Source organism: Paramormyrops kingsleyae, unplaced genomic scaffold, assembly GCF_048594095.1.
Source record: "Paramormyrops kingsleyae isolate MSU_618 unplaced genomic scaffold, PKINGS_0.4 ups33, whole genome shotgun sequence".
Classification (NCBI taxonomy): Eukaryota; Metazoa; Chordata; class Actinopteri; order Osteoglossiformes; family Mormyridae; genus Paramormyrops; species Paramormyrops kingsleyae.
The window spans coordinates 711,489-730,745 of record NW_027325971.1 but is presented as its reverse complement, the minus strand read 5'-3'; the positions used below and the strand labels follow the sequence as shown (position 1 = coordinate 730,745).

Genomic DNA, 19,257 nt, shown 5'->3' with positions numbered 1-19,257 from the left:
TTTTTATATTTTATATGTATATGTTTGAGCACTGACCCAAGGAGATGCTTTTCATCTCATTGTATATGTAAAAAATGTATAATGACAATAAAAGGCATTCTATTCTATTCTATTCTAACTGTGCAGTATCTGTACAAACTGGACACATCTGGTTTGACCGCCCCAAAGAGCTTTGGTAAGTTAAAGTTTACCTTGCCTTATGTTTCTATTACAGTTTTTCTGAATTGCTAAAAGACTAAACCTCATTCTTGGAACAAAACTTCCAATTGCCAAAACTAATTTATTGAATCAATCACTCTTTTGGTGAAACTTTAAACACAATTTGCAGATTTGAGCAAAACTCTAAACACATTCCCATTCATCAAAACACATTTTGCACTGTGGTGAACTTTGATGCAAAATAGAAAACACAGGCTGCAGAAGTTCAGCACAGCCACCAGTCATCATTTAAACACAATGACTCAAAACTGTTCACACATGTTTCTAAACATGAGAAGAAGGCAAAGAGTGACTAGAACATACAATATGTGCTAGATGAGAGTGCAAGTGCCACTGGTGAGTTGAAGTTTGACGTCAACGTACAGATGGGTCACACAGAGGATTCTTCCCGCATCACCCAGCAAGGTGTCCCTATTGCTCACTACCGACAGTTACCGTACTTATGACCAGAGACCCACACAACAATTACGTTTCAAACATTTTCAGACAACTTCACATTATATGTGATCGTAGAGCTAAATTATTCCCTATTAGTTATGAAAGATTATACAATTTTTTACTTACACGGTGACTATACCCTTATTAGACTGCATTTTCCACCATCGCTGACGTATTTACCCGGGACTAAGCTTCTAACTACAGCTCGTGAGTTGTTTGAAATACGCAACTTAAGGACAGTGTTTGCGAACGTTCCTTCGAATTATGGTTTTGGGAAACGCACCACAGAACGGAAAGGTTAAGGAAGAGCTTTTTCCCCCAGGTCATAATGCTCCTAAATCAGGACAATACTCAATGCCTCTAGGTGCTGCTTCACCCTGTCCAAATCATTGGCACATTCCTCAGGCCTCTTGCACATTTCACTTATGTATAGATTATGTACAGCTGAACATTTCATTTTTTATCTTATTATTTTTCTTATTTTTTCTATATTTTGTTACTCTCTTATCATGCACAGCTGCTCAGAGTGACCAGGGTTACATTCCACTGCATGTTGTATGTGTACAACTGTGTACGTGACGAATAAACCTTTTGAATCTTGAATCTTCAATCTTGAATTTTCGTAAAGTACAAATTCCGACCTTCCTGGCAATATATCACATGTGCTGGGGCCTCACTTCTACGTGCCACTTCCGTGGACTTTTAGTTTAAGATTATAGATAGCAGCTTTCACATGGTTACAGTGTACAGGGCGAAATGCACATTTAGAATTCCTGCCCCGGGCACTTTCATGCATTTCCGTATAGTACAAATTGCCAGCTTTCCGGCAATATATCACATGTCCCAGGGCAGGATTTCTACGTGCCACTTCCGTGGACTTTTAGTTGAAGATTATTTATGGCAGCTTCCCCATGGTTACAGTGTACAGGGCGAAATGCACATTTAGAAATCCTGCCCTGGGAAGTTCCATGCATTTCCGTATAGTACAAATTGCCAGCTTTCCGGCAGTATATCACATGTCCCAGGGCAGGATTTCTACGTGCCACTTCCGTGGACTTTTAGTTGAAGATTATTTATGCCAGCTTCCCCATGGTTACAGTGTACAGGGCGAAGTGCACATTTAGAAATCCTGCCCTGGGAAGTTCCATGCATTTCCGTATAGTACAAATTGCCAGCTTTCCGGCAATATATCACATGTCCCAGGGCAGGATTTCTACGTGCCACTTCCGTGGACTTTTAGTTTAAGATTATAGATAGCAGCTTTCACATGATTACAGTGTACAGGGCGAAATGCACATTTAGAAATCCTGCCCTGGGAACTTCCATGCATTTCCGTATAGTACAAATTGCCAGCTTTCCGGCAATATATCACATGTCCCAGGGCAGGATTTCTACGTGCCACTTCCGTGGACTTTTAGTTGAAGATTATTTATGCAAGCTTCCCCATGGTTACAGTGTACAGGGCGAAGTGCACATTTAGAAATCCTGCCCTGGGAACTTCCATGCATTTCCGTATAGTACAAATTGCCAGCTTTCCGGCAGTATATCACATGTCCCAGGGCAGGATTTCTACGTGCCACTTCCGTGGACTTTTAGTTGAAGATTATTTATGCCAGCTTCCCCATGGTTACAGTGTACAGGGCGAAGTGCACATTTAGAAATCCTGCCCTGGGAAGTTCCATGCATTTCCGTATGGTACAAATTGCCAGCTTTCCGGCAGTATATCACATGTCCCAGGGCAGGATTTCTACGTGCCACTTCCGTGGACTTTTAGTTTAAGATTATGGATGGCAGCTTCCCCACGGTTACAGTGTACAGGGCGAAGTGCACATTTAGAAATCCTGCCCTGGGAACTTCCATGCATTTTCGTATAGTACAAATTGCCAGCTTTCTGGCAATATATCACATGTCTCAGGGCAGGATTTCTACGTGCCACTTCCGTGGACTTTTAGTTGAAGATTATTTATGGCAGCTTCCCCATTGTTACAGTGTACAGGGCGAAGTGCACATTTAGAAATCCTGCCCTGGGAACTTCCATGCATTTTCGTATATAGTACAAATTGCCAGCTTTCCGGCAATATATCACATGTCCCAGGGCAGGATTTCTACGTGCCACTTCCATGTTTCAATATAACAGATGCTTTAATTGTAATATCCTTTTTATTTTATTTATTTCGTGTATTAATTCTGATAAAATGGCTTGTAGAGTGGCAACCACGTTTCTAGGTAGATATTTCACAGGAGTGCTTTCAAGCTGTACAGTATAGCTGTACTTATATGAGAAAATTTAATCAGATAACACCAAAACAGTTCAATAGTGCTTGGATGTGAGATCTACAGAAATACAGAATTACAATAAAATACTGACATGTTTGGTGAAAGACATATTTATTTACTATGATTTATTTTATTCGTCAGGAACAGGCATCCATGAACAGTGACGTTGGTAGCCATGGACATCCACATCTGTCTGACGGGACAAGAGAGGGGAAAAATGCAGATTATCCTCGACCAGAGAACGCTCAACAGATAATATATAGAACATTTTCACATGTTTAACAAATTAACAATGAAATTAATGTTAACATTAAGAACAATACGATTTCGGACATCCGTATTGTACTGACTGCGCAGTTGCACCGCAATGCTGAGCTCCTCCTTTTGTTTACGTTCGGCGGAATCCGGCGGAATCCGCATTTTACCCTCACCCGCATGAAAACAACAGCGAATCCGTGTACTAATCAGCGCGCGACAGGGGAAACTGAATTGCCCAGAACACCGGCGCTGGACCTTCTTCCCAGCACAGCTTCCAGGGGTGACCATGCCCAGCGACTCCCACAGCCAGGCTCCCTTCTCCGGGGACACACAGCGCATGGGGCTGCTGGAGACTTCCGGCAGTGCGGCCTCCTCCTAGCCCCGTAATGCCGCCTCCGCTGCCTCGGCTAGCCACCCCTGGCGGTCGCGCTACTTCTCCCAGTTGGTCAACTCACCGCTGAGCTGCTCCAGCTCCTGCTCCTCCGCAGGTTTCAGCAGCCGCTCACGGTCACGATGGTCCCGCTCCTGCTGCTTGTCAAGTCCGCGGCGCTCTGCAGCCAGCCGGGCCTCCCAGCTGCAGCACGTCTCCTCCCGCTCCAACAGAGCAGCCCCCGCCCGCTGCGGATTCTCCTCACTGACGAGCAGGGAGCTCTTGACGGCCGGTGAGTGGCAGGAGCGTCTTCAGGGCGCGCTGCGCGGGTCCGGTGCATCCTGGATCAGGGTTCCCACAATTCTGGCACAACCGACTGGCTAAGCAGTTTCTAGCGCCGAGGTGGTTAAAATGGTACGGTCCACATTAGCGGTGTCTGAAATTGTTTTACATAGAAATTTTCCTACAAGGTGAAGTTAGCTTTTGTTTTTTTCTTTACAGCAAAAGAAAAGTTTTAAGACCCCCCAAACTGCTATTTTTGTCTCTTTGGGGGAGTCTGGGTCTTGGCGGGGGTTACTGTACCCCCCAGTTCCCCCCGTAATTCGAACCATGTGTCTATGCTGCTGAAATGAGCCTTGCATATTGCGAGTTGGACCGAAATCATCTTAGTGAAGTTTAGTTTGGTATTTGTAAAGCTGGCCTATCCAGTCATGCAAAAGGTTAAACTTAATTAACTATATGCAGTGGTGTAAAATTCAGCTTTCTTACTTTTGACATGAATGAACTTACTTTAATTAATTAAGCTACATATCACCCATCCATGTTTCCTAGCATTTCCAGCACTGGAATGAAAATGATGCAGAGCTTAATTAAAGCACTGAACAGCTGTTGCCATCCCACCAGCAGGGGGCAGGGCTGCCCTTCATCATATCAAGCAACGCAGTGTGAGGCTTCCTATGCATCTTGCTCCCTCCCTCTCCGCCTTGGCTTTGTTCAGTCATCTTACTTTGTGTTTCTGTGCCTATGTGCTTTGCTTGTTTCAACTGGTTTTAGGATCTAAACTGGTTAAAGACCATGGAGTGGCTGGTTAAGGAGGCTCACCAAAGCCTACACTGTCTGTAGTCTACACTGCCTACCCCTCACCCAACACATCGTCAGTCTCATGACACCAGGCAGATAACATAAGAACATAAGAACTATACAAACGAGAGGAGGCCATTCGGCCCATCGAGCTCGCTTGGGGAGAACTTAACTAATAGCTCAGAGTTGTTAAAATCTTATCTAGCTCTGATTTAAAGGAACCCAAGGATTCAGCTTGCACTACGTTATCAGGAAGACTATTCCATACTCTGACTACACGCTGTGTAAAGAAGTGCTTCCTTAAATCCAGTTTGAAATGTTCTCCCGCTAATTTCCACCTATGGTACTGGAGTGTTAATACCAGAACATCCCGACTCCGGAACAGTCTGTACCCCCAGGCCAACAGAAGGATCAACTACTGCCACCCTCTGCCAGCTGTGCCCCCACCCCAGGCACTATGGTAATGGTCACCCAGCTCACTGCACTCTGCACCTTACATGCAGTTGCACCTGCTTTTTATACTGGACTGATAAGCACCAGTCACTTCATGCTGCAGTTTCTTCTTCCCTACGGTCCTCATATGCATGTATATTGTCATGTATAGGTTATGTAAGTTTTCTGGACTGATAAGCAGCAGCCACTTTGCACTGCACATTCCGATTCCATACCCATATCTATAGTTTACATTGTTATGTATAGTTCCTGTACTGTATGTATGCATGTCTGTTTTACATTGGTAACTACATATATTTCTTTATTCCATAAATTCTACAGATTAGTGGAATACCTGCATGGATTTAAATTCCCCGCTGCATTCCACTGTGCGTTTCTGTTTATCAGTGCCGTCCTTCCACGCACACGGACTCTGCCACGGGCATGTGCACACGTACGCCACACACTCACACACATCACGTACTTCACATACTCGCGTATCACATCTGCCATTTCCTACCTGCTTCACACCCCCATCAAGATTATCCATTGTTTGTTGCAGTTTCTGTTAAGCAAATAAATGCTTTTTTATTAAACCAATCGCTGTTTTGTGTTCATTTGGGTAGGACAGAAGCCAGCATACTATCCAAAGAAGCCCCACAGCCTTCAGGTATATTTATGTTCATTGTTGAACTACTTATCTGATGGGATTTGGTGGGATATGAGACTGATTAAATTACCAGTATCACCCAGCATCAACACATCCCAGTTTGCTGTTTTGACCACTTTAAATCATGCATAAGATGTTGCTTGTTGGCCATAACTGATTACAGAAGCATCATATACTTTGATGTGAACTAATGTGTAGCCAAACTGTTTTCCAGCAAGCTCACAGAATACTTTTTATTGCATAATTATTTTTATATTTGTTTTGAAGAATAAAATATAGTTATTAAGGAACTGTGTGTGGTTTATCTGTTAAACTGACCACTGAACTTTAACATAAACAGAGGAAACATCACATAATGCTATAATCACAATTAACACAAATGCTTCGTCAAGAACCCCTGGGTTACATCACAAGCGACTGTCTCTGTGAGTGAGTGGAGTCTTTGGCTCTGTAGCCCTTCGTGATGGTGTCTGTATCTCATGGCCTGCTGTTCCCTTGCACACTACTCTTCCAGTGTAGGTATTGAGGCACTGAGGTTGTCTGTCAGGTGGCTGAGGTGAGTAGAGTTGCACCACCTCTTCCAGTAGCTGCACCAGGACCCTCCCCGGTAGAGCTCAGCCTGGCAAATGGTCAGTATTAGGGTGTACTCACACTTGGCCCGGTTGCCTTATATAATGCCTGAGCATGATATAAGGCTTCAGGTGTTTCATTCAGACCCATTGCCAAAAGTGTATAAAATCAAGCACCTAGCCATGCAGTTGGGTTTACAATCATTTGTAAAAGAATGGGTCGTTCTGAAGATCTCAGTGAATTCTAGCCTGGTATTGTCATTGGATACCATCTTTGTAACATGTCAGTTTGTGAAATTCCTTTCCTGCTATATATTCCACAGCCAACTGTACGTGGTATTATTGCAAAGTGAAAGTGTTTAGGAACAGAATCCCAGCGACAAAGTGTCAGGCCACGTGAAGTAACAGAGTGCTAAGGTGCATAGTGCATACAAATTGCTAATGGTTTGTCGACTCAATAACTTTCTCTGGCATTAACTCCTGCACAAAAACTGTGTACTGGGAGATTCTTGGAATGGGCTTCCATGGCCATGCAAGCTTCACATCACCAGACACAATGCCAAGCATCGGATGGTGTGGCGTAAAGCACACCACCACTGGCCTCTGGAGCAGTGGAAATGTGTTCTGCGGAGTGACCAAATCGTGCTTCTCTGTCTGGCAGTCAGATGGACAAGTCTGGGTTTGGCAGATGCCATGAGAACGTTACCTGCCTGATTGCATTGTGTCACCTGTAAAGTTTGGTGGACGAAGGATAATGGTATGGTTAGGGTACCATATTTGGTGAGATGAAAAAGAGGACGTGTCCGGGGATGTTTTTCACGTTCACTGGCCAATCAGACAACACTTCTTTTATAATAAGTGTTCCCTAATCATCTTGTAAAACGAAAATTCACGTCCGGTGAAGGCAGACTGTTGGGTTGAGATTGTGTATATATTATCACTCATGTGTATTCTTATGAATGTATAGCTTGTTTTATATGGCAACTGTGTAAGTGCTTAACAGTAATTTTCTATCACGTGCAGCAGACGAGCCCACCTCTGCTGTACGTTCTGTTGTTCCTATTTCCACTCCCACTTCCACATCCCATTCTATCCCACTCGAAATGTTGTTCACACCCACAATGTAACCTGATCACCTTAAAGTATAAATAAACCCTCTCATGGTGCCACACCCTTGTAGCTACACTGCGGTGTGCACCCTTGCAAGTAAAACAGCGCGTGTCTCATACTCTGTGGGCCAGCGGCCGGGGGGGGGGGCTGATCACTCTCTCCGACACAGACACAGAAAATATGAGTATATGTATATGGAAAGTATGTCTTTTTCAACAAAAGTTACAAAATGTTAAAAAAGCTAAACTTTTTTAAACCTAAAGCAAATAATGCAATTCACTATAATTTTTGGAAGTTGACTTCAGTCAATCATTCTTATGAGCCAAGTAGGCCTGTATACACTGAATTTGACATGATATATTCTATCCTAATAAATATTAAAACAAAGTCTTAAGGGAATAAGCAGAGGATTAGTTTTAAAGAAGCAAAAAAATATGTAATAATAAAATAAATTCAAATATAGATTGAAGTGCCCAGAATTTGGAAGAGTTTATGGCCGAGGTGGGAGGGGTCGGCGATGATCTCGCCAGGTCGCCTTTATGTTCTTGGGGCAGGTAGTGAATCACTGAGGTTGAGGCTGCAGCCAATGAGCTTCTCTGCTGCTTGGACGATGCCCTGCAGTCCTTATATAAAATATTTAATATTAATTGTTGTGTCTATCATTAGGAAAACAGCGATACTGAATGGGGAGTCTTAAGTTCACCACTACATTTTAACACCACGTTCCAGATCTACAATAACAGAACCTGAATGTATTATTTTACAAACGACCATTTCAACAGGGTGGTGCAGTGGTTCGTGCTGCTGCCTCACAGCAAGCAGGTCCTGGGTTTGATCCTGGGTCCTATCTGTGTAGAGTTTGCACGCTGTTTGTGTGGGTTTTCACTGGGGGCTCCAATTTCCTCTCACGGTCAAAAAATGTGCAGGATAGGTTAATTGATTAGTCTAAATTGGCCCTGTAGTGTGTGGGCGACTGCCCAGGGTTGGTCCCTGTCTGTGCTCATTGTTCCTGGGATAGGCTCCCTATGACCCTGGTTGGGATTAAGTGGTTTCAGAAGATGGATGGATGGACAACCATTCTGTTGAATATATTTCATTATTCTAATTTCAGTTCCAAAAATGACTTGACCTTAAAAAGAAGTGTTCTTTACTTTTTAATCATTTTCCCACTTTTTGCTGCTGTTCTCTTTCAAGACGAAGGGAATAATGATAAACTGAGGTAAGCCTTCAGCAGCATTTACCTGGTCACACTGTAATGGTGTCACGTCGAGGGCAAGGACAGAGGCGAAGACAGGCATGGAGGAAAACCAAAAGGGGCTTTATTAAAGAAAACTACACTACAGGAAGGGCAAAGGAAACAGACCACAAGGGGTCCAAACAGGGTAGGGAGGATCAGGCAAGAACACTAGACACAGGACACACTGGGGAGCACATGCAGGCAGCAACATCAATGACTGCACTGAGGATCGCAGGACTGAAGGACACTTTTTACAGGGCATGTGAGGGAGCAGATGGGACAGCGGGGAAGACAGCAGGCTATACGTACACTAAGATGGGAGACAGAGTGGAAGAGGGCAGGACAAGACACCAGATGGGCACTGCTGCGGGACAAGGGCGCAGACACCGAACACCACTAGGGGACGAGACAGACAAGGGTAGGCAGGGGCAACACCAGGACAGGGCACTCTGGGGGCAAGACGGGACACCACTAGGAGAACTGGGGCCAGACTAGGGACAACCAGGATGATAGAACGTACATCACACACCAGGACAGGTCCACAGACGAGTGATAACACGGGACAAGAAACATTTCGTGTGGGTTACAGGAGCTGGGGAAGACAAGACAGGCCATTAACCATACAGAGGACAGAAGCGGAGCAAGGAACTATATGGAACCAAACACTAACAGGAACCAAACACGGGCAAGAAACCAGAAAAGACAGGGAACGCAGGGCACAACTGACACACAGACCAACACAGGGTGGACAGCTGAAGGGGACTGCAGGGCAGGAGGGCCCAGAGAAGCCGGAGCAGTGGCCACGGATGGTGGCTTTTCCCAAGGACAGTGGGCTGGAGACGTCTTGGACCTGGAGTGAAGACAGAAACAGAGGAAGGGAACAAGCAGAGGGTGTGGGGGGAACAAGACTGCAAGACAAGTTAAAGTTTATGGGAACACAGGTGACCTGTACAACATGCCCTTAATGAGGGATACGGTGCTTAATAAATAAACAATAAATAAAACACAAATACATAACAGGGCTAATCATCTTTATGTGTGTGCAGTTTAAACAATGAAATCAAATTAACTTACCTGGGGATTTTAGTAATTCTGGAATTATGAAAAATAATACTTTAAAGAGCAGTTTACAAATCTACTTAGAAATATACATTATTCTCTTAATAAACGTTAAACATTATTATGAAACATTCCACATATACATCTCAAAATTTATCACACTTAATTCATTATCTTTGATACTCTTTCAATTATTTTATGTTCCCCAAACAGCAGCAGCAGAACCACAACTTCATCTTCTTCATATTTTAGCTCTTCTCTATATAAAGAGCTGTACAAGCTCAACTTTAATATTAATTTCCCACCACTTCTACTTCTTCTATCTCTACCTGACCCACATCTATCTCTACACCGCCAGTTTCCTCCTGACCTCCTTCTCTATTTATAATCTCAACTAGTACATCACTTACTATTATTTCCAACATGGTTACATCACTCACCATGTCCGCACCCTCAATAATTACCTCCCCTACTTCTACCCCCACAATCTCAACATTTACATCCCCAGATTTTACTTCTGCAAGCCCAAACTCACACACTTGGACTTGCACAGCCTCCACCTTCACATTTCCTTTCATATCCTCTGCCTTCAGGTAAATTTCCCCCCCCTTAACCACCTTTACATTCACCCCCACCTCACCTTGCTTCTCCTTGCTTCCATTTTGCATTTTATTAATGCCTACATTCAGGTCTGCGGCCTCCACCTGTACACTGGAGGTCACCCCCACATGTTTCTCCCTCTCTGCCACCTCCACCTTTTCCCCACTAATTGCACCCTTTACCTCACCTATCCCCTGAGTGCTCCTATTCTTCCTGACCTTCTTCTTTTTCTGAAGGTAGTACGTCTTATAAATTTCCCACTCTTCAGATGTCAGGCCATAATTGTTATGAAGAGTCTCAGAGCCTTTCATGCTCACACCCTCCCCTCCCTTACACCAGTCAGTCACACCTCCCAGTGCTCCCATAACCTCCCCAGCCTGGACAGTGGGGGTGTTGCTGGTGAGTACTCCTCCAAACCTTCCTTATCTCGCCAGTCAATCACCTCGTCCCACAGGTCCCAGGCTCCCCAGTGCTGGTCGTTGGTCCAGGAAACAGCTCTCGCAATTCTCATTCTGGTGAATAAACAAGACATATAATTAACTAGCCATATGTGATACTCGCAAAGCCAAATCTGCACTGTATTATTTCAACTTCATTCCTAAATGCTATTCATCAAGAATGCCTATGGAAAGAGATGGAGCCTTCATTAGCTGCTCGTGGCGTCGAGGCTACTCCGGCAGTAACGGCTGAATTGCTAAAACTGCTTCACAATACAGCAGGGGCGTTGCTAGAGATTTTGGGCCCCATGAAAGCATATCATATTAGGCCCTCCAGTCCAAACCAATCCAGTAATTTTCCTAATTTTTAGGGGCCCTGTCACTCAGGGGCCCTTGGAATCGTCCTAGCTTTCCTCCCCCTTACGGCGCCCCTGCAATACAGTAAAGCTTGTGAAATTATGACGCTGCTTCGATACGCTATAACATCGCCATGGTACCGAACCTAGCAAAAGGTTAATCTTACTTCAAGAACATGGGACATTTAAAAAGTAAACGTATAGGCGATCTTTGCAGAATAACATCTGAAGATGAAATGCATTATCACAGGCTGGATGAGTATAACCAATCATATCAACCATAAGTCTTATTGTTCTTAAGTTTAACACAAATATTTTCTCTTACCATTTAAATATAAACAATCATATTACAGTTTTTTTCAATTGCTAACAAGTGCTTACCTATACTTCAGATACTTTTTCCAAACACTTAACACAGACACACACCTACAAAACACAATTGGCCAAATGGCTAATTTTCCTCTCAAAAACACATTTTGTTAAACATATACTAGCACTTCATTTCAAAATACAATACACCTTTCTCTGCACACACTAACTTTACCAAAACACTGGAAATCTGACTCAAAATGAAATTATTCTGTCAAACAATAACGCATGTTTTCAGTTCACAAGGTACATGCAGTCAATCAAAGTGCACCAGGTTTCAAAATACTGGCAATCTTTGGCATTACAAAAACTACATAGACTCTGTTTCATTTTTACTGGTAACTGTATGCAAGACATGCAATCCACCGTTTTTACACTATATTTTTTGGTTGGGAACTGTATGTCCACATCTAATGTTCACATTCTAAATCATTCCAGGAAAAAGCAAATCAGTTTTTTTTTTCCTTTACTGTATACAAGTTTTACTGTATTGCTTACAGTGAACAAAATATTCATGAAACATACAAGAGCAAACACACAAAATACACTGAGCGAACACACAAAAAACAGCAACAAAAAAGCTCAGATGAAAGGGGGAAAGACTGGAAAAAAAAAAAGACTGGAAAAAAACCCCCACAAAATTATCTAATCTCAGCAATCTTCAGGGTTAGGCCACATGTTTTCGTCAACATCGCATCTGATGTCATCCAAGGCGATACACCTGGGATAAAACCGCTTGGTATGACGGATCCACCCTTGGCAGTCTTCAACTGCGATGTCCCTGCAGCCAGCATCCATGGCATCAAGGAGTGACATCTGGTCATGTGACTGATGGTCATAAACCTTTCACCTCCATGCAGAAAATAACTCCTCTATGGGATGGAGGAAAGGTGAATAGGGTGGAAGGAAGAGACCGACCAGTCTTGGGTGGACTTCAAACCATGTTGTGATTGCTTGAGAGTGATGGAAAGCCACATTGTCCCAGGTGATGACAAAGGTCCTCATGTGCTCTCCCTCTTGATCCTGGTCTGGAACCAGGTGCTGGTGAAGATCATTCAAAAAGGCAAGGAGGCGCTCGGTATTGTAGGGTCCAACCTGAGATCTATGAAGGACCAATCTAGTATTTGCAATTGCTGCACATATTGTGATGTTTGCCCCTCTCTGTCCTGGCACTTCAACTGTGGCCCTATTTCCTAAAATATTTCGTCCTCGCCGACGCCTTTTGGCCAGATTGAATCCTGCCTCATCTATGTAGATGAATTTGTGAGGGGCCTGATTGGCCTCCACCTCCATAACTCTCTGAAACAAAGTTTATGCAAATTCATGTCACCATATACTGTACTGTAACCTATTACGTATAGGTTACCTATATGTATACTTATAGCTTACAGTAAGCTTACTGTAGAACTAGACATTGAATATACACTATACTACCTGGACATATTGTCGCCGGAGCTCCTTGACTCTGTCATTGTTCCTTTCAAAGGGAACAGTGTAGAGCATCCGTACTCTGTGTTTGGACAATGTCCGAGTAATAGTTGTGAGGCTGATGCTATTGATATTGCGAATGTCAATTATTGAATTGTTTGTTAATTGTCAGCTTATTTTTGAGCTGATGTGTTGTTTTTGAGCTGATATTATTGCAGAAGTAGAGGTTTTATACTGTAGGTAAGGTTTGGAATATTGTTGTTTTTATTGTTGTATGTTGTGTATTAACATTTGTAAATAAGACAAAAACGATCCATAATTTTGTTGGGAGGTATAGCTTGTCTGTTAAGAAAATGTAAGCATTGTAGATATGTGTTCACTGACTGCATATTGGGTGAAAACGACATGAAATGTGTGAATGGTATGGCCACAAAAGACCGATGCTGTGCTAATTGTGTTTAGAGTTTTGAAAATGTGACAACTGTTTGGACAAACGCTTGTTAGCGACTGGAAAAAACTGTAATAATAATGGCCACAGCATCTACAGTTTAAATTACTAATTATAAATATATTTCAACGATATTGTGCCGCAATATTTGCATGTAGGACATAAAATCAAATATAAAATTGAATATGCTAACAAAACATAATTTGAAGAAATAGCAAGAAACATACAAAGAGATGCTGCTCACCTCTGCGCCATCTCTCTGTCAGAATGTTTGTGTTTAACCTGCAATGATTTTGTTTCTATGGAAACCACCGAGATATTTCATTGGTCGAAAAGTATGAAGATATGTACTGACATTATGTTCAACGAATGAAAACAGAATGAATTGTCAGGGAGGGACGAATTTGAAGCTGGTCCAATCAGAAGTAGTCTCTTTAGGTTGTGCTTACTGTAGCTGGGCGTGATTGGATATCTATCCGCCTTTCAAGCCCCCAAATCATGTATCTACTTGTCAATAAGTAACCACGCAGCTCTGTCTATAAAGTCTGTCTGTAATTTTCTTATGACATTATGTTTTTGCTAGGCAGCATTACGGTAATGCGTAATACCGCTGTATTGGGGGTGTACCGCCGCTGTATTTCCATAGCTGGTTGACGCAATTAGCATTTTAGCAACATTGGTAGGGCGACGTCAACTCTCAACGAATTTCATAGGCAACATCTATAATTCAGGAACTAGTAGGTCTTAAGATAGTTGTTTACGCTTTTGAGAAAGAAGACTATAGTTCTTGTTATTCAAATTCAGTATCCTGGTGTTTTTAATTTCGAAGATATGTCATATACAAGTTTTTTGAGAGACAAAATTTTGGTTTGATTTCTATTTTATTTTATGTTAAATAAAGTTCATTTAAAACCATTTTACAATTAGTGCAGTGTTTCCTTTAGAATTAGTGCAGTGTCCTTAAAAACTGCATGTTCAAACCTAAGGCCATGCCATAATAACTGCTTTGCAGATATTTCATTCAGGAATCTATAGAGGATATAGGTAAGCCAGTCTGTGTATGTGTGTTTGGGTGGATGGTAATGTATATATTATGTTGTGAGGACCAAATGTCCCCACAGTGTTATAAAAACATGTTATTTTGACTTTGTAAGGACATGTTTTTGGTGCCCAAATGAAAAAACTCAATTTTATAGAATTCTGTGAATGCAATCAAAGGAATTGTCAAAGTTTTGTATTTTGTTTGCTTACTTACTGTTACTTCTTGGTTACTACTGTAGGGATTAAGGATTAAGGTTGCCATAGTTAGGATTGGGGTTATGCCCATACAAATGAATGGAGAATCCACACAAATATTCAGATACCTAATCTCTCTCTCTCTCTCTCTCTCTCTCTCTCTCTGTGTGTGTGTGTGTGTGGTATGTCATGTTGGGATTACAGTTTTCTCCATGGAAATGAATGGAGAGTCCCCACAAATATATAATTACAAACATGTGTGTGTGTGTGTGTGTGTGTGTGTGTTGTGTGTGGTATCAGATCAGTCCCTGAGAGTTCAGTAGTCTGATGCCATGTTTCTGAGTCTGGGTTGAAGGCCTGAATGCTTTTCCAGACGCTAGGAGTGTGAAAAGATAATGTGAGGGGTGGGTGGGGTCATCCACAATGTTGGTGGCTTTGTGGATGGAGCGTGTTATGTGAATGTCCATGACGGAGGGGAGAGAGACTCTAATGATCTTCTCAGCTATCCTCACTATCTGTGGATCTTGTGATCTGAGGCTTGGAAAAACATGTTGTGCTGCTCAACCTTGGCACAATGATATGGGTGAATCATGGACACAATAGAATTTGGGGATGATTAGTCCATACAGGGACAGAATCATTCCATACCTCAATCACCTCGTACGTATGTCTGCTAGGTGGAGTTGCTCCTAACTGTGCGCAGTGGAGTTGAACAATCACAACTTCCCAGAATATTACAGTAACAGGACGACAGTGAACAAGTCTTATTAATTCTATGCTGTGTGGACGATGTAACCGTCCGCGTGTTCACCTTAATACACAGGACATTCAAGCCATTGCAGAATCCAAACCCAGAAATGCAGCTCCCTCCACCAGCAACGCCAATATAGAAACTGCCACAAAATCCATGCCCCCTGATAACCAGCCCCTTTTATTTCCACCACCGTCGTGGGGACCGTACTACAAAGAGTCAACGCAAGGTAAGCTGCAAAGTGCAAACAAATTTACAACCTACCCTACATAGTGCCCTACGTTTACTTTGTCTGTACTATGAGTACAGTCTTTGCACCTTATCTGTTTGGCACTATATGTCGGTCATTCCTGTTACTTTTCTGTCCTCATGGTTTACTTATATTTTCTCTAACATGAGTCACATATTTAAAGCAAATATATATTTAGGTCTTCGTTATCACGTAAACAGAGACAATACGTATTAAAATTTTAAAAACTTTTATTGATATATGCATTAAGGCTGCCATGATTAGTGGGCATAGTCGATGACATGTTCTTCTTCAATATCACTACGCAATTATTGGAGTAGCTATTCTCTAAAGTCCTGCAGTGACATGTAGTTTGTTATGCTGTGTTTTTATGAAATGCCTTTTTATATATCATTATTGTTTCAGTTTATGCTGTAGCCATTTGTGCATGAATCTCCTTGCGTCAGAGGAAGTTGGGAGTGGGGTGTGACCTTTATGAAGCAGAATGAGACGAGATGAGTTGTAAAATAAATGGTTACGCTAACTGCAGTGAGACCTTTCTCATGCGGCCCTGCTCAATCTGTGTAGTCATACCATGGCAGTCAGTTAAACAGGGAGGTTTATCTGCAGTGTTGGATTGTCTCCTGGGAACCTGTACAGCCAGTGCTTGGAGTGTGATGTAGGACACGAAATCAGGACCGCCCACTTTTTACTCATTTTAATCTTAAAATATGGACAGTGTGAACTGGAACTTTGCCATTTTGCTCATATCACTTCCTCTGCCAGCACTTGCAGGATGGGCTTCCCCTTTCATTCTGGTTCCTCCCAAGGTTTCTTCCTTCTAGGGAGTTTTTCCTTGCCACTGGTTTGCTCTCTGTGGGTTTTGGGCAGGGATAAGGTAAAGTGCTTTGAGACAATGTAATGTTGTGAAAATGCGCGACACAAGTAATATTGAATTGAAATGAATCACACCAGCTTGTCTCAGCTGACAGCAGCTCTTACTTATCTGATAAGGGGGGGGGGGGGGGGGTATCACATACCTTCTGGTCAACGTCAAAAGGAATTTATATATAAAATAATATATTGCATATTGCTATAACACTCAGTAAATGGGACCTATTATGCTTTTCCCTTTCTATTAGTGTGTTACATGGCTTCAACTGCATGTAAACGGTCTGCAAAGTCTTTAGATGCAAAGTACATAGCAAAGGGAGTAACTCTCAGCACAGAAACCACTCATCTCTCATCTGCCTAAAACACCTCATTGGAATTCCAGCCCTTACTTCCGTGACATGATGAGGTCACCTCATAACACAATCCTTATTGTCTGCCTACCTGCAAGGATCTGTCTGCAGACTGAATGACAGGGGAATGAAGGGTAAACCGACCAATCAAACCACACTGGACTCATTGGGGGTGGGATTAGACAGAGGGTGAATAGACATGTGCATTATGAGAAAACAATATGTGCTTTTCGAACACTGAAGCATGCATACTCTATTCTAGTTGATCATAGATATAAAATTATAAACTGAAAGTGAGCATAATAATGCCCTTTAAGCAACAGTAGGCTGCTGTCCATGGTGCTGAAAACCTGGATTGGCAAATTTTACATGAAATTTTTTCACCTACTTTAACTGTAACCCTCTTATTTTGTTGGCAGTGATGCTCTGTGAAGTCATACAGAGGTGGGTATAGAAAGGATTACAGTGAGTAATAGGTGATTTAGATGAACTTTAGATGAACTACATTGTACAGTAGGAGATGTAAGGTGCAACACACATTAAAAGCTCTTTTTGTGTGAACATTATAAAACAGATTAATACATATTAAGCATGCAGTTTGAAACTTTACATTCAGACCTACATCAGTCAGAAAAAGCAGGCGATGACCAGCCCAACCAGCAGCTCCATCCCTGATTGTACAGAATCGCTTGTCAGGGTAACTTCTGAAGTCATGACTAAACTAATTTCCCTCTCTGCCTTCAGCTTCACCAGCTAGATTAAACTAATCATTGAGGAGGAAAAAACAGTCAAGCCTCACAGTGAAGCCATAAAACACACTTGGGTTAAATGTATTACACTTTTTTCCAATCATTTTGACTCGTGTCTCAATACCATGTCCACTTTTTCCAAACACTTAAAACATGCACCGTAAAATTGGACTATGTGAGCTAAACTATGTATGCTTTTGCATTGCCTTGACACAATATGCATTCAATCACCACTTCCCCCAAATTTTATGAATACTTCTCTCAGTCAGTGTTTGCCACCAGCAAAACTTTGTACAACTACAGCCGATTTTTCAGACGTTTAGATAATATGTTCAAAACAGTTAATTTTCAGTCAATTTAAATTAAATTTTATTGCACTGTAAATTGAAATATGCTCCATTTTGACAGACAAAGGACACTATGCACTTGCACTAACACAAATAATTATGCCTTTAGCAGAAATTTTATAATTTTGTTTTTGTTTGCTGCTTTGTTACCATTTATACAAATGAGGTCATAGAGTGTCTCTTTCCTTTTTGCATCGCAACACAATGTATTCTGTGCATAAATAGTGGGTATGGCAACACATATATTACAGTAAAACATTTACATTTATTCATTTAGCAGGTACTTTTTTCCAAAGCGACTTACAGTGAAGTACTGTATCTACAGGGACAGTCCTTCTGGAGCAAGTTGGGGTCAAGGGCCTTTGCTCAGGGGCACAATGGTGGCATCCCCTGGGAGTGAACTCACAAGCTTCCGGTGTTCCGAATGGGAGCCCAGCCAGATCCCTAACTACTAGACCACCACCATCCCCCTAGATCACCACCAAGCACTTTACAATGCTTGAAGCTGGAAAGCTGAATGAAAGCACATACCTGCCTGTAATTTCAGCTAAGCATCTATCTAGGAATTTGTGTGGTTAGTGCCAATTTGCCATATGTACAAATCTTTGGATCCGCATTTTCCATTGCCATTTTTCTTTAGCCAGTTAACAATGGATGCAGCAAGAGGCAGAGAAAGAGCAAGAAGACATCAACGGAGAGGAAGAGGAAGAACCATGGCTACTGATGAAATCAGAGCCACAGTATTTGACCATGTTGGAAATCATGGTCTGTCCCTGAGGAAAGCGGGACTAAGAGTTCAACCCCACCTGCCTAGATCCACAGAGGCATCAATTGTCAGGATTTTCAGACAAAGCAACAAATACTATACACTATTTAGAGCATTCTGACTGAAGGCATTTGATTGATGTGTATATTACTGTAGCGGTGTGATTTGAGAAAAGTCTCCAGGAAAAAACTGACGCATCGATGCACGTTTGTCTTTACTGTAACCCACTACTGTAGGATTTAGCATTTACCTCCCACAGGAGGGAGAGGAAGAATTTACCAGTATTTGTGATTGTGTGGGACAATGTGGCCTTTCATCACTCCCACCAAGTCACAGAGTGGTTTATAGCCCATCCCTGGATGATGTCATTATTCTTGCCACCATACTCTCCATTTCTCAACCCGATTGAAGGATTTTTTTCTGCATGGGGATGGAAGGTATATGACCATCGGCCACATGATCAGATGTCGCTTTTAGATGCAATGGCTGCTGGGTGTGTGGACATCCATGTGGAGGACATCCAGAGCTGGATAAGGCACTGAAAGAGATTTTTTTCCGTGGTGTATTGCAAGAGAAAA

At 42.3% G+C, this 19,257-nt stretch overlaps 3 long non-coding RNA genes across 5 annotated transcripts; 1 reads left to right on the top strand and 2 right to left on the bottom strand.

Moving 5' to 3' along the window:
- Nucleotides 1-3,028: 3,028 nt before the first annotated feature.
- On the bottom strand, nucleotides 3,029-3,786 carry LOC140585600 (uncharacterized). Its single transcript, XR_011987549.1, has 2 exons — nucleotides 3,648-3,786; nucleotides 3,029-3,127 (listed from the first exon to the last, which is right to left on the bottom strand). It is a non-coding gene; the product is annotated as an uncharacterized lncRNA (long non-coding RNA).
- LOC140585599 (uncharacterized) lies at nucleotides 3,728-5,674 on the top strand. The gene is made up of 2 exons (XR_011987548.1): nucleotides 3,728-3,854; nucleotides 4,394-5,674. It is a non-coding gene; the product is annotated as an uncharacterized lncRNA (long non-coding RNA).
- Nucleotides 5,675-8,720: 3,046 nt separating this feature from the next.
- Nucleotides 8,721-13,646, bottom strand: LOC140585597 (uncharacterized). Of its 3 annotated transcripts, none has more exons than XR_011987541.1 (2): nucleotides 13,602-13,646; nucleotides 8,721-12,780 (listed from the first exon to the last, which is right to left on the bottom strand). It is a non-coding gene; the product is annotated as an uncharacterized lncRNA (long non-coding RNA). The 3 variants fall into 3 exon arrangements; XR_011987542.1 differs by having other exon boundaries at nucleotides 13,585-13,639; XR_011987543.1 differs by lacking the exon at nucleotides 13,602-13,646 and adding an exon at nucleotides 12,916-13,576.
- Between the last annotated feature and the right edge of the window lie 5,611 nt (nucleotides 13,647-19,257).